At 43.9% G+C, this 13,435-nt stretch overlaps 1 long non-coding RNA gene across 1 annotated transcript; it reads right to left on the reverse strand.

Annotated features, from left to right (window-relative positions):
• Positions 1-1,959: 1,959 nt before the first annotated feature.
• Positions 1,960-13,072, reverse strand: LOC122452216. The gene is made up of 3 exons (XR_006272631.1): positions 12,908-13,072; positions 4,238-4,293; positions 1,960-2,680 (listed from the first exon to the last, which is right to left on the reverse strand). It is a non-coding gene; the product is annotated as an uncharacterized LOC122452216 (long non-coding RNA).
• Between the last annotated feature and the right edge of the window lie 363 nt (positions 13,073-13,435).

Raw genomic sequence — 13,435 nt, forward strand, 5'->3', positions numbered from 1 at the left:
TCTAACTGGATCTGGAGTGAAAAAAGGAAACCAACTAAGAAGTCATGCTCATCCCTCATAAGAGCATCTAAATACCATAAAGAAAAACAAAAAGCTAATGTATTTCATGCAAATTTTCTCCAGCTCACTGGCTGCCCTTTTAAGGCCTGCCACTTTATATTCAGTTTGCTGCTCTGGTGAACACAATGAGGTGTTTAGATTCCATTAAGAAACCTCAGAAAAACTAAATCTTGGGCCTTTAGAGTTAGCAGGAAAGCTCTTTAAAAGCTTCTCACAAGCTGTCATTTCACATTCAGAAAACCATTAGGACCTCCTTCTTTGGAAATACATGTGATTCTTGAGCTTCTGATTTTAAACATGAATATTTTCTTACAGTGACCTTTACCCTCCAGAACAGATTTCCCACGCCTCAGTAGACAATGCAATCAACTTCTGAAATGTGGCTTGGATTTATAACAGTAAAGTGACGTATCTGATGGGAGGAAAATTGGAGTCGGAAGGAGGTAGGGGAGTGGAAAAGTGGGATGAATAGGCATCCTGAATACTTAGAAATGCAGTGGGATTCACTGGGACTTTGGGCCTGGGCCCTGAGAAAGTACTTAACAGTTGGGTGATGGAGATATCAGGGGACCTGACTGGATCAGAGTGGGAAACATCTCCAATTCCCTCCTAATGCTTTCAAGAAATAGAGACAGGCAGACACCCCAAGAAGCATCCTGCAGGAGGAGGCAAAGGCAACTAACTCTGGGGCGAGCTCTTGAACTTGACTCCCAGCTCTGTCACTAGTGGCGTGTGCTTGGGCAGTCAGATAGGGGTGTCTTCAGTAGCCCTAAGAGCAAAATTCCAGATAATCCATATCAAATTCCACAAGTTAGCAAGACAAATACCCGCTTCTCTACCTAACAAATCCAATTTTACTAAATTTACGAGTTGAATGGGTCTTCCTAGTTCTCCTTGCAAAGGCGAAAGTAAGAATCTACAAAGAGAGGTAAAGAGTGTAGGGTTCAAATGCCAGCCCCACCACCTACTTGCTAGGTGGCCTCTTTCTGTCTCTTTAAGCCTCAGTTTCTTCATCTGAAAACAGGGAATAATAATAATTTCTATCTCAGAAGTTAGTTGTGAGGATTAAATACTATGATTCATGAACGTTTAACACGTTGCCTAGCACAGACTGTGTGCTCAGTCACTTAGACGTGTCTGATTCTTTGCGACACTATGGACTATAGCACGCCAAGCTCCTCTGTCCTTGGGATTTTTTAGGCAAGAATACTGGAGTGGGTTGCCATTTCCTCTTACAGGGGATCTTCCCAACCCAGGGATCATACCTGTGTCTCTTTATATCTCCTGCATTGCAGGTGTATTCTGCTGAGCCATCAGAGAAGCCCCTACACAGAGTAGGCACTCAATAAATGGTAGCTATTATAATAATAATAGATTTCATCCTTGATAGTTGAGACATGATATGATGACTAGTCAAGTTGAGGGAGACTGGGACATCAAAAACCTCACCTGTATAAAGGTGTAAATCAAAAAGTATTTCAGAATGTTTGACCTTCATTGCTCCCTTTTTAAAAATGGAATTCTTTACTTTTATTACTAATCACAATAGCATACATGAACAAAACAAAATTTGGATATTTTGCTAAGGCACAGAAATAACCATTGTCAATTATTTTATATGCAATACTTAAATATGTAAGTATATATGTGTATATTTTTAAACAAAACTGAATTCATACTGTATACAGTTTTATAATCAGTTTTGTTTCATTCAAAATATGTTGTGAACATTGTGATATTTGATGTTTAATTTCAGCCCACATTTTATTGATGAATATGCAATAATTTAATCAATGCTAGACTGTTAAATATTTAGATTGCTTTCAGGTTTTTTTCTAAACTATTGTAAATTATAACACTTCTTTCTTAAGGATAAAAACTCCAGTAGAGAAAAGCATGAAAATTTTAAGGCTTTTATTCATGTACTAGATTTCCCACTATAGAAATGAATATTATAAAAATGTTTGCCAACTTAATAGGTGAAAATGAGATCTCATCCATTATTTTGCACTTCTTGAATTTCTAGTGAATTTGAATATTTTAAATGTTTTTTGGCCACATGTATTCTTTTATGGTGGCTTCACTTGTCATGTGTTCTTCGCCCACTTCTCTGAGATGTTCCACTTTTTTTTTTCTCTCAATTTGTAAGAGCCCTTGTCTGTGTGATATGAATCCTTTATCTACCATGTATGTTGTAGAGTTGGAAGGGGGGTTAAAGACTTCCTTTTCCGCTTCTCCTGGTAAGTAAAGTTAAGTGGAAAAAGCAGAACTATATATATGTAGTATGGTAGTCATTTTATTTTTAAAAGCACATAAAAATGAAGAAAAATACTTATAAAACCCAATGAAAAAGTTAGTAATTTTCTTTTTTATGCTTTTTTTCTATTTTCCCTTTTTATTTTTTGCAATGAACATATGTAAATTACAATTGTTGTGTGTTTTTCCTCCCAATTAAATTGCAAATACCTAGGGGACAGAGATACCTATACTTCATGACTGTTGACAACTGTGTGACAAATAAATACATCTATGAATTAATATTTTTGTTTTATTTGACCATGAAAGCTTTATTCTCAGAGATATTTTCTTGTTACTTCCACTGTGGTCTTGGTCGGCTGACCTGGGAAGAAGAGGAATTAATTAGTTTGTTTAAGAGACTAATTTTAGAAGAGGCAGTCTGCAGTGCTCAGGGTATATCTGTAGGAAGCAACCTTTCAGGATTTCAATTAACATCATCAGTTAACTCTCTCTCCTTGCTCCTCAAGCTCTCTCCGAGGCTTGCTCATGAAGTAGAGGAACCCACTGACACCAACAAGATATAGGAACATGTATGTCATCATCTCATTCATATACCATTGTTAGACAAAATCCCACTAAAATAAAAATTTTCTCTACTTTTTTAACAAGTAGAGAAAAATTTTTTTAACAATTAAAAAAAAGTCAGTCACTGTGGTCCTTATTCATCTAATGGTGAAAAAGAATCAGGACTTCAGACTTGTGGATACAAGATTCCAGCAGTTAAAGAGAGAAGGCAGCGGGCAAAGAAATTGGTACTTGGGTAAGACACCGCCCTCCTGGTTCTCCATTGTCACGTGGCATTTCCTTCACAATATAATGGGAAAAAAAGGGGATTTCTGGGATTGCTTTGCATCTAGATCTGTAAGGAGTGCAGCACATGACATCCCATCATGGTCTCAGGAGGCATTGACAGCTATTGTAGGGGGCGGTCAGGGTTGGTTTCCACTGAGTTTCCTGCAAATGGGCAAAGGCAACTTTAAGTCATATAGCAAAGTAGCTGAGAAATGATATTTCATTTACTAAAACTGGGGTCACGGTTGCTAGAGATGTAGGATCAATTCTCTTAACGATTTTGCCTCAAATGAAAATGAGTTAGAAGTCAAGCTCTTGGAGGATAACTTCCAAGTCAGGACAGTGAGCTATTGGGGGTTGAGTGCCCTTCGGTGCTTCAGGCAGTAAAGCAGGAAAATTGGTACATAGCTTTGCCTGGAAGGACTCTCTCTCCCAAATGACAGACTGTGGCCCTGGTAGAAAAGTGCTCCTCCGCATTCTTATTGATCAGCTTTCAGAGCAGAGTAGGGTGGTGGGTAAGGGAGGTGGGGCCAGTGAAAACCGAGACACCTTCAGAGGGAGGTGGGAACTAGCCTAAGTGGTCCGTTCATGCGGGAGTAGCCTTGTTTGAGCTAAGTCACTTCAGTCGTGTTCAACACTTTGCCACTCTATGAGTTGTAGCCCTCCAGGCTCCTCTGTCCATGGGATTCTCCAGGGAAGAGTATTGGAGTGGGTTTCCATGTCCTTATCCAGGGGATCTTTCCAACCCTGGGATTGAACCCACATGTTTTATGTCTCCTGAATAGGCAGGTGGGTTCTTTACCACTAATGTCACCTGGGAAGCCCTTATTTATCCACCCTCAATTCTGAAGACAGCCAATATGGTTTGATACTTCTGGTGGGCTTTCCTTGATATTTTTCCTCCTCCTTCTCCTATACCCTCTACATCTCCCGCTGTATGACTTGCTGAAACATTCTCTCTTTCCTTACATTGTTTGGGGAAAAATGTATTGTGTGATCAAATAAATCACTGTGTTCAGCCGGTATACTGAGTACAGCAGAAAAAGCCTTTTGTCTGTGGACAGAAGATACTTCAAAAAAATCTCACCCCATTATCTTCCAGGTAATTTGTCTTCTAAATACTTTTCTTCCACGGAGAAAATTCTAAATGACAGTAAAAAAGAGAAATGGTTCATTTAGAAGACACAGTAATTGTGTAACAGTATTTTCTTAGGGTAATAATTAATGAACCCCTAATTGCTAAAGTTAAATCACATAAAAAGGTAGATATTAAAATTAATTAAAAAAAAAGCTTTGCACATATCTCATTTTCCCCTAATAGCCACCTCTCCAATTCCCTTTAGTGCTGTAGAAAAAAACCTGTAGTTTACAAAGTGGTTTTGCACTTATTTTTTCATTTGGTCATCACGTGCTAAAGTACCACGGCATTTCCCCCTCATTTTCTAAATGAAGATGTCCAGACAAATGAGGTGACTTGTTCAAGGTCACTCTGCTCAGCTTTGCTCACTGCTAGTTCTCTGCATATTCACAGCTCTGAGTAACCTTCTGTTTGAAACAAGATGGAAAACCATGTATTACCCTTGGCACTATTGTGTGGCTAGGTTATATTTGGCTTCACTTTGTACCAGGCACCCTTTGAAATGTGATTCTGAGCTGGGAAAAGGGTTATTTTAATACACACAAGTGAGGCTTAGTTGAATTTTTCCTAGTATGTGTCTATGACTAAGAGAACACAGTGTCTCCCTGACTGGCTCCTTCCACACTCGGGTAATGTTTGCTTTGCTAAAGTCATAAAGTGAGAAATTCGTCTCCTTTCTAAATACCCAGTGGGGGGAAAGGAGGTAGGTTAAAAAACAATTTTTTAAAAATGACAAATAAAGGAGAACATCTCATAAATTTGGAGTTACAGGCAGCTAATGTTCCTCAATAGAAAATATGGGAACAATAAAACATCTTCAATAGAAAATATCAGAGAAGCAAAAAATCTTCCTGCTTATATCTTGGAGATGGAAGTGCCTTAGTTCCATCTAGGGAGCCCAAAATGACAGCCCACCACCACTAAAACCTACTGGGAAATTCAGAAACACAGGATGGTACTCATCAGAAACAGTACTCTAATCCTCAGGAAATGCACCTGAAGGCTCCCACACCTCCCCCACAACAACTGCTGATGTGATATCCTTAAGACATAGTGATTTGTGGAGGTAATGTTACCAGGATTAGTTTCCTCCTAGAGACATTTCCTGGCTCCAAATAGCTTCCAAGTATTTTAAAACAGCAGAGAAGTTTGTGATCCATTAGGACAAAGCCCAAACAATTGCTGACGTTGTGCTTAGTGATTGAGGGAACGTCTGGCCAGGTTGCTTTCAAGTTTTCCAAAGAATAGGCTCTTGCACAACAGAATTAAATAAATGGAGGTTCCAGCAAACAAGGGTGAGAATTTTGACAGGGTTCAAGTTCATATCGGGCTCAGGAATTCTCACCTCCGCGATGTCACTGGACACTGACATCACAGGGTTATTTTCTATATTGAGAACTTGGGTCTCGCTTTAATTTTGCGGTTTTTTTAAAAAGCAGAAAAATAATAACGTGTTATGTGACCATTATTATGTGGAAGCTGTAAAGAAAGCCTCGGGAGATGACTCATTGGCTCTTGAATGCTTCATCACATCCCTGCCCCCACACCTCTGCCCTTTGCTTAGTCCTTCTGACAGTGCACTTGCTCCCCTCCCCCACTCAGCCTGGCCTGAAGGCTAAGTGCCTGGGAGCCCCATCCTTGGCCTGAAGTCTTTCTTCCTTTCCCGGGTCAGTGCTGTCTCCCTGCTCTGAACTCCTGTAGCCTCCACTGTCATCTAACACAATGATAATTTAGCATAGCCTCTATGGAAGGGATAATTATCTTTTATATCGCATCTCTGCAAACAGACTCTAAGTTCCCCTAGTGCAGGCAAATCTTTCTTTCTTCCCTTTCTTCTGTCACAAAAACAAATTTCCCTGCTAGCAGGCCTCAGACCATGGAAGAAGCAGTGAAGGAGTGTGTGCTCGGTTGTGTCTGACTCTTTGTGACCTTAAGGATTGTAGCCCACCAGGCTCCTCTGTTCATGGAATTCTCCAGGCAAGAACACTGAAGCAGGTTGCCATTTCCTCCTCCAGGGGATCTTCTGGACCCAGGGATCGAACTCACGTTTCCTGCTTTGGCAGATGGATTCTTTATTACTGCACCACCTAGGAAGCCCAGTTTTATACATGGCAGTGTACACATGCCAGTCCCAATCTCCCAGCTCATCCCACACCCTGCTTCCCGCCTTGGTATGGGTGGACCTCCCCTGAGCATCCCAGGTCCATCCACATGCACCGGGGTTGAGTGCTGCCCAGCATCGTTCCATGGATTGGTACTCAAAACAATTTCTCAATTGATTCATAAATCCTAGTCTCTTGGTACTTGGACACAGGGCCTCTGGGAAGCTGAGCTGTCATTTCTCACCATTCCCTGGCTTAAAGGCTCTGTTGCACTGTGGATTCATGTGGTTCCAGCCTCTCAGAGCAAGGCTGGGGAGGAGAACCGCAGTGTTTATTTTATAACTCTATCTGAATGTGTGCTCTCTCTCATCTGTGGCTGTTATGCCAACCAGTGGCAAGGACATAATTAAGAAGTATGAGGATTCAAGAGGGCTGAGTGTTCTGGCTTAGCGGAGTGCCAAGCTCAGCTCAAAGAAGGCCAAGGAAACAAGAGGAAGAAAACACAGCACCAGGAGGGCCCTGCCTTCTCTCCCGCGGCCACTGGAGAACTCCTCTGAGGGACTCAGTGCGGGAGTCAGACATCCTTTGTTTCCGTTTCTGTGGGACTTGAGTGACCTGCTTCGAGAAGGAAGTGGAGCAAATGGATCCAAGTTCCTAGTATGAAATGAAGCTCTTTCCATAGAAAAGCTGACAAAGCAGAGAAAAGAGGGAGGGGGAGGGAAGGAGAGCGCCGCAAGCTAGCCAGACGAGCAAAAGAGGAGAAATAAGTCAGCGGAAAGGGGATCAGAGCCGATATGAAAATTATCTCAGGAGAGGAAGGTCTTTTCCGGAGAGCTCTTGGGGAAAGGACTCAACTGCACGGAAGAAAATGTTAGGGAAATTTTCACCTGACTGTACAGAAAGCTTTGCTGAGTTAAGGGATGAGTAATAGATCTGAATTCTGATGACCTAAGGAGTACGTGAAGAAGCAGGTTATGCTGAAAGGCAGCAAAGGTCATAGTGACGAGCCTGAGCTTAGAGGACATGGAATACGGTTCACATTTCAGCTGTGTGTCTTTAGCCAAGCTACTATCTTTGAATCTCAGTTTCCTTATCTGTAAAACTCGTGTGTTTCCCACAGTGTTGTTGAGAGGATTACATGAGAGAATGTGAGCAGCAAGTGAAGTCCCAGATGCTTGATAAATGGTAGTTCCATCTCTATAAGGGATGGAACAGAAGAATGGGCTATTTCTTGATCTCTTTGGGGGCAATTCTGGCTTTGGGTCTCCCTGAGGGTGGCAAGGAGGGACAGAGTCAGAGAGAACCTCCTCTGGTGTGTGGAGGGGTGGAGCTGGCTGGGAATGTCTGATGTACTTCTAGGAACAATGATATCTGACGTTGCATTTGAAATTATTTCCTGCCCCAAGCTATAATAGCTCTGTCTGCTCTCATTAGCCACAACATCTTCAGAAACGTCTGTTAAGTGCAACTGCTTTGTGTTAGTGACGTTTCACAACAGAAAGGAGACAGGCTGTGTCTGCGCTTGGGCTCCGTTCACCAGGATGGTTGAGAGCGGAACAGCAAGGACTGATTAGGAGGCAGGATCTCAGAGCCAGGGTGGTGGGTGTATTAAGGAGGGCGTTACTGTTTCCATAGTGAATATCAAAGGCAAGACTGGTCTCAGAAGGGAAATAGATTTGGTAACGTCCAGGTTCGACTAACAGACGTGCAACTGTCACAGGTGGAAGAAACTGGGAAATATCTCGTTCTTGAGCTGATCAACCCAGAGCCCAGAACTGATTTGAAAGTTTTCTTGGGCCCTGTGCCCAATGGCAGCTTTTTTTCTTTTTCATTGGAGGGTAATTGCTTTACAGTGTTGTGTTAGTTTATTCTGCACAACCATGTGAATCAGCTGTAAGTATACATACATCCCTTCCTTCAGGCTTCCCGGTGGCTCAGAGGGTAAAGATCTGCCTACAGTGTGGGAGACCTGGGTTCCATCCCTGGCTTGGGAAGATCCCCTGGAGGAGGGCATGGCAACCCACTCCAGTATTCTTGCCTGGAGAATCCCATGAACAGAGGAGCCTGGCGGGCTACAGTCCGTGGGGTCGCAAACAGTCGGACACGACTGAGTGGCTAAGCACATCGCAGCACATTCCCTCCCTCCCGACCCTCCCCTCCCCACACCCCCCAACCCGCTCCTCTAGGTCTTCCCAGAGCAACAAGCTGAGCTCCCTGTGTGATGCAGCAGCCACCCACCGGCTGTCTCTCTGACACACGGCAGCGTATATATGTCAGTGTCACTCTCTCAGTTCATCCCACCCTTTCCTGCTGTGTCCACGATGGCCGTTTATCAGGCACTGATTAAGTTAGGTCAGGCTGACTCACGCGGAGTCGCTCTAGCACATTCTAATTAGACTGAACCGCTATGTTTACTAAGCCAGCATCTCTGAGTGTCAGCTGTGACCGCGTGAGTCCTCATTCTCCTCTGTGTGACCGGAGGCTTCCCCAGGCCACCACCTCAGGTATAGACAAGATGCGGATTAACAGTCGCACAAAAACAACGTGGATCGCAACTGCTGTCTGCTGTGTTGTGTCCACAGCTGCACGACTCCTGTCTGGCTGCTCCAGCGCCACCAACAAAATGATTCGTGGACCCCTGGGATAATGCACACGCCGCTGAGGACACCCCCTCACCACCGGCTGGCCTCAAGGGCAGCGCCTTTACACTCACTTCCTTTGCCCCTTTGCTCAAGGACTGGAGCAGGGCCCATCGTCACACCCAGGCAGGAACAGGGCGCCTGCTATTCTCAGGCTCTTCCTTCCTCACGTGGTGCCATCGTGTCTCTCCACTCTGCCCATGTCTTCTCGAAGGGGAGCAGCTTTGCCAAGGGCAAGAGCCAAACTGCTGCCGTCCATCATTTCCTATCTCTTTAAATAAGCGCCACTCACCCACCCAAGTGACTCCAAAGCCCTTTGCAAGCATCTCTCCTAAGTCTCGAGAATTTCTCCAGACCGTCCCCCATTGCTCACTTGGCTACTCGTTGTTTATTCTTAGCCTTACCTTCCCTGGTGGCTCAGATGGTAAGGAGTCTGCCTGCAATGCCGAAGACCTGGGTTCGATCCCTGGGTCAGGAAGATCCCCTGGAGAAGGGAACAGCTACCCACTCCAGTACTCTTGCCTGGAGAATCCCAAGAACAGAGCAGCCTGGCAGGTCCATGGGCTGGCAAACAGTCAGACGCGCCTGAGTGACTTTCACTTTCCCATCAGAGACCTCTCCCTTCCTACCTGCTTCATCCTCCTCCCCAGTTTCCAGTCCCCACCTCAGCTCCGGTTCTTCAGTTTGGAGCAGATTCCCCGGGCTACAACCTCTGCATTCCTTCAGACAGAATGCTGGAGCTTTCCTCGACCTCAAATGCCTGTGGCTGTGCTGAAACCTTTAAAACGCCAAGCAGTGAAAAATATATATAAACTATCATTTACAAATTATAAACCAAAAAGAAAGTTTATTTTATGAACTCCAACAATATTAAATGCTAACCATTTAAATGCCCCCCCCCCTTTTTTTTTAACTGTCAAATGCTCCTGCTGCCTGAGTATTTGGAGGCCTGATTTGCTGGTGTTCAAAGCCTGCGCTCAATTTGCCTACTGGGGAGGCAGGCAGGTACCACCTTGAAGTCCCTGCCCAGTACACCCATCCGCCTCCCTCCGCACCCTGACCCTCACGCTCTACTGAACCCTAAAGGGGGGTAAGGACGGATGAGCAGCTGTGCTGCCTTGCCCAGCCTTGCCTGTTCAGGGAAGAATGAGGGGTGATGTGGCTAGCGGGTAGGCTCACCCCAAGCCTTATTTCCAGCTGCTTCTTCCGGTAAAGTCATCTCTCCTCTTCCCTCCCCATCCATGCCAGATCCTGTGTAAATCTATTTTATCTCTTCGACTCACTCTCACTGCATTGATTGCTACTTATTGCTATTTCAGAAAGATGACTAAATTCCAAGTGGCTTGCTTATCTACACGAGAGGTAATGTTGACGCTCTACTGAACAGCCCCTCCCTCCTCTGGCCGGGCTGGGATAATGGGGAGGAGGGGAGCAAACCAAGCAACAGGCTGGGACAATTGTTTTGACCCCAAGCAAATTTATAGGGGTCACTGAAACATCCATCATTTCTCACGCCTAGCGTTTTAATGCCAGTAGAGGTGGTTATGCATAATTTATTATCTAATTGACTTGACCAAAAGACCATGAGAGAAATGACAGGCAGACCCAGAAGACTACCCCCCCCCCATCTACCCCTACCTCTGCTTCTCTTTCTCTATTTTTCTTCTTCTTTTAATCAAAGTGCATTCAAACATGGGTTTACTTTTTATATATAACTCAAAATGTCTATCTCATAACCTCCTTCTTTGTGGCATAACCCTCCCTGAACTTCTCAGAACTTCCTTGAATCAAGTGGAACTATTGTGCTATTTATGGCTCTGCCTTTAATTTTAGTTATTTTGATTGTGAATAGTTGTCTTATGATAGTATCCTGAGAAAGGGGAGGAAGTCTATTTTCTGGGGAACCAGGAATGGTGTCTGTGCCCCTAGGCAGTGCAGTCCTTCCTGGAGTTTTAACCATGCCTTTTAAAGATATTTTTTGTACAAGCTTTTTTTGTATTCTTGGCCTACCCCCTTGTTTTCCACCCAGGTCTCAATGACCAATACACTTTCCTCCTAATTTTACTCATTTTATTTCTAACCAGCCTTGCCACCTTTAGAGCAGCCTCTTCAGACCTCCTGCCCATTCATTACCTCCACTCCACAGTGGTGCCGTAGGAGACACGGGTGTTATGGGAGCTGAGAGAAGTCAAACCAGTCTAATATTTTGGAAATCATTTAAAGATTTTACCCAAAAAGAGATGTGAAAGATGTTCCCAAGATGGACAATGGGGTGAAGACAGATAAAGAGAGCAAAGTATATGGACATGAGGAATGCATTAGTTTCCTAAGGCTGCTGTAACAAAGCATCACAACGTAGGTGACTTAAAACAGCAGAAGTTTATTGTCTTAATTCTGGAGGCTATTGGTCCAAAATCAAGATGTTAGTAGAGCCTGGACTTTCCTGGTGGTCCAGTGGTTAAGAATCCACCTGCCAATGCAGGGGAAATGGGTTCAATCCCTGGGTCAGGGAACTCAGATCCTACATGCCATGGGGCAACTACACCTTCATACCACAACTAAAGAAGTTCTGTGTGCCACAATGATGACCCAGGGTAGCCAAAAATATTAAAATTAAGTACAAAGATGTGAGTAGGGCCACACCCCCTCTGAAACCTTCAGTGGGCAGCCTTCCTGCCTCTTCCAGCTTCTGGTTTGCCAGCAGCATTTGGCATCCTTGGCTTGCCTCTGCATCCCCAGTGTCTGCCTTTGTAGTCACATGGTGTTCTCCCAGAGTCTCTCTGTGTTCCCTGCCCATTTTATGAGGACACCAGTCACACTAGATCAGGGGCCCTACCCCAGTACGACTCCATCTTAACCAATTACATCTGCAACGACCCTGTGTCTAAATAAGGTCACATTCTGAGGTACTGGGGCTTAGGACTTCAACATATCTTTTTTTTGGGGGGGGGGACACAATTCAACTCACAACAAGGAACATGACAATCCTGAGAGTAGCTGGTAGTTCTGTTTGGCTGGAAATTTGGTTATGACTAGAGAGTAGTAGGATATGAAAATAATGTAGCAACTAAGCTAATTGGAGAGCAAAGCTATAGAATTTTTCACTTAGTTTACTTACTTATTTTAAAATTTTATTTGTTTGGCTGAGCCAGGTCTTAGTTATGGTGTGTGGGATCTTCCATCTTTATTGTGGCATGCAGGACCTCCAGTTGTGGCATGTGGGATCTGGTTCCCTGATCAGGGATCGAACCCAGGCTCCGTGGTTTGGGAGCATGGAGTCTTAGCCCCTGGACCACTAGGAAAGTCCTGTTAGCTTAGTTTAAATGTGGAATAGTTCTTTTCATCTCTCATTCCAGCCAGCGGCTTACAATTTTTTGCCACTGGCCAAAAGAAAGATAGAGAACTACCATGTAAGTGAGTCAATAATGTCTGCTCTATCTGCTGGGCCTTCATTTATTAATCTCATGATATTCATTGGGTGCCATGTTCCAGCAATCATCCTTGGCAATGAAAACTCAGTGGCAAACAGGCAGGCTTGTTTCTGCCCTTTCTTCTGACCTTCTGGAAAAAACAACTCAAAGTGTGATCTTGCTAGTCTTCAGCCATGACCTTCTTCATCAACAAGTAACAATGTTTGGAAGGAATTCCAAACTAGAGAAATTAAAAACAAACAGGGGGCAAAAACACAAAACAAAACAGGGAATCATTTTAACAGCAGAAGACAAGTGAACTAATCCCAGATGGGTGGCAAGCCTGTGCAAAGCTCTTTCTATGTCAAGGCCAATGCCCTTGACATACCATAAGGTATCAGATAACTGACTCCTCCAAACTGCTAAGGCATGCTCATCATTCCAATAATAAAAACAGAAAATCCTCACCTGCCCCTGCGGGATGGTGACACTACAGCGTGATGCCTAGTGCTCAGTCGGTTCGAGAGGCTCAGCAGGAAATACACAGCCATTTCTTCCATACATTAGGGATAATTGGGCCATGCCAGGGCAAGCACAGTGAGTTGGAAGCAAGCCTTCAGCTCTGATCTGGCAGCACACTTGTTGATAAATTGTAAAATGTCTCCTGGTTTCCATGGAAAAGAGGAAGATGTGGCTGACATGTGACTCAGTGCAATTATGTTCACTATAGTTAATATTTTCCATAAACTACAAACGATCTCTGAACTGGGCGATATTTGCAGAAATCATACTCTGGTCCTATCAAATACTGCACAGAATTACCTTTCAAAGGAATAATGTATGTGAGGCAGCTCATCTCATCATTCAGCAAGTGACCCTGCCCTGGCGGGGAGTTTTCCATTAAGTAATATAATGTGTTTTCACAAACAGTCGGGAAGAAGGAAGGAGAAAAAGAGTAAGATAATGAATGCTATTACAGATGTTCATGAATAGGTC

This window comes from Cervus canadensis, chromosome 13, assembly GCF_019320065.1.
Source record: "Cervus canadensis isolate Bull #8, Minnesota chromosome 13, ASM1932006v1, whole genome shotgun sequence".
NCBI lineage: Eukaryota > Metazoa > Chordata > Mammalia > Artiodactyla > Cervidae > Cervus > Cervus canadensis.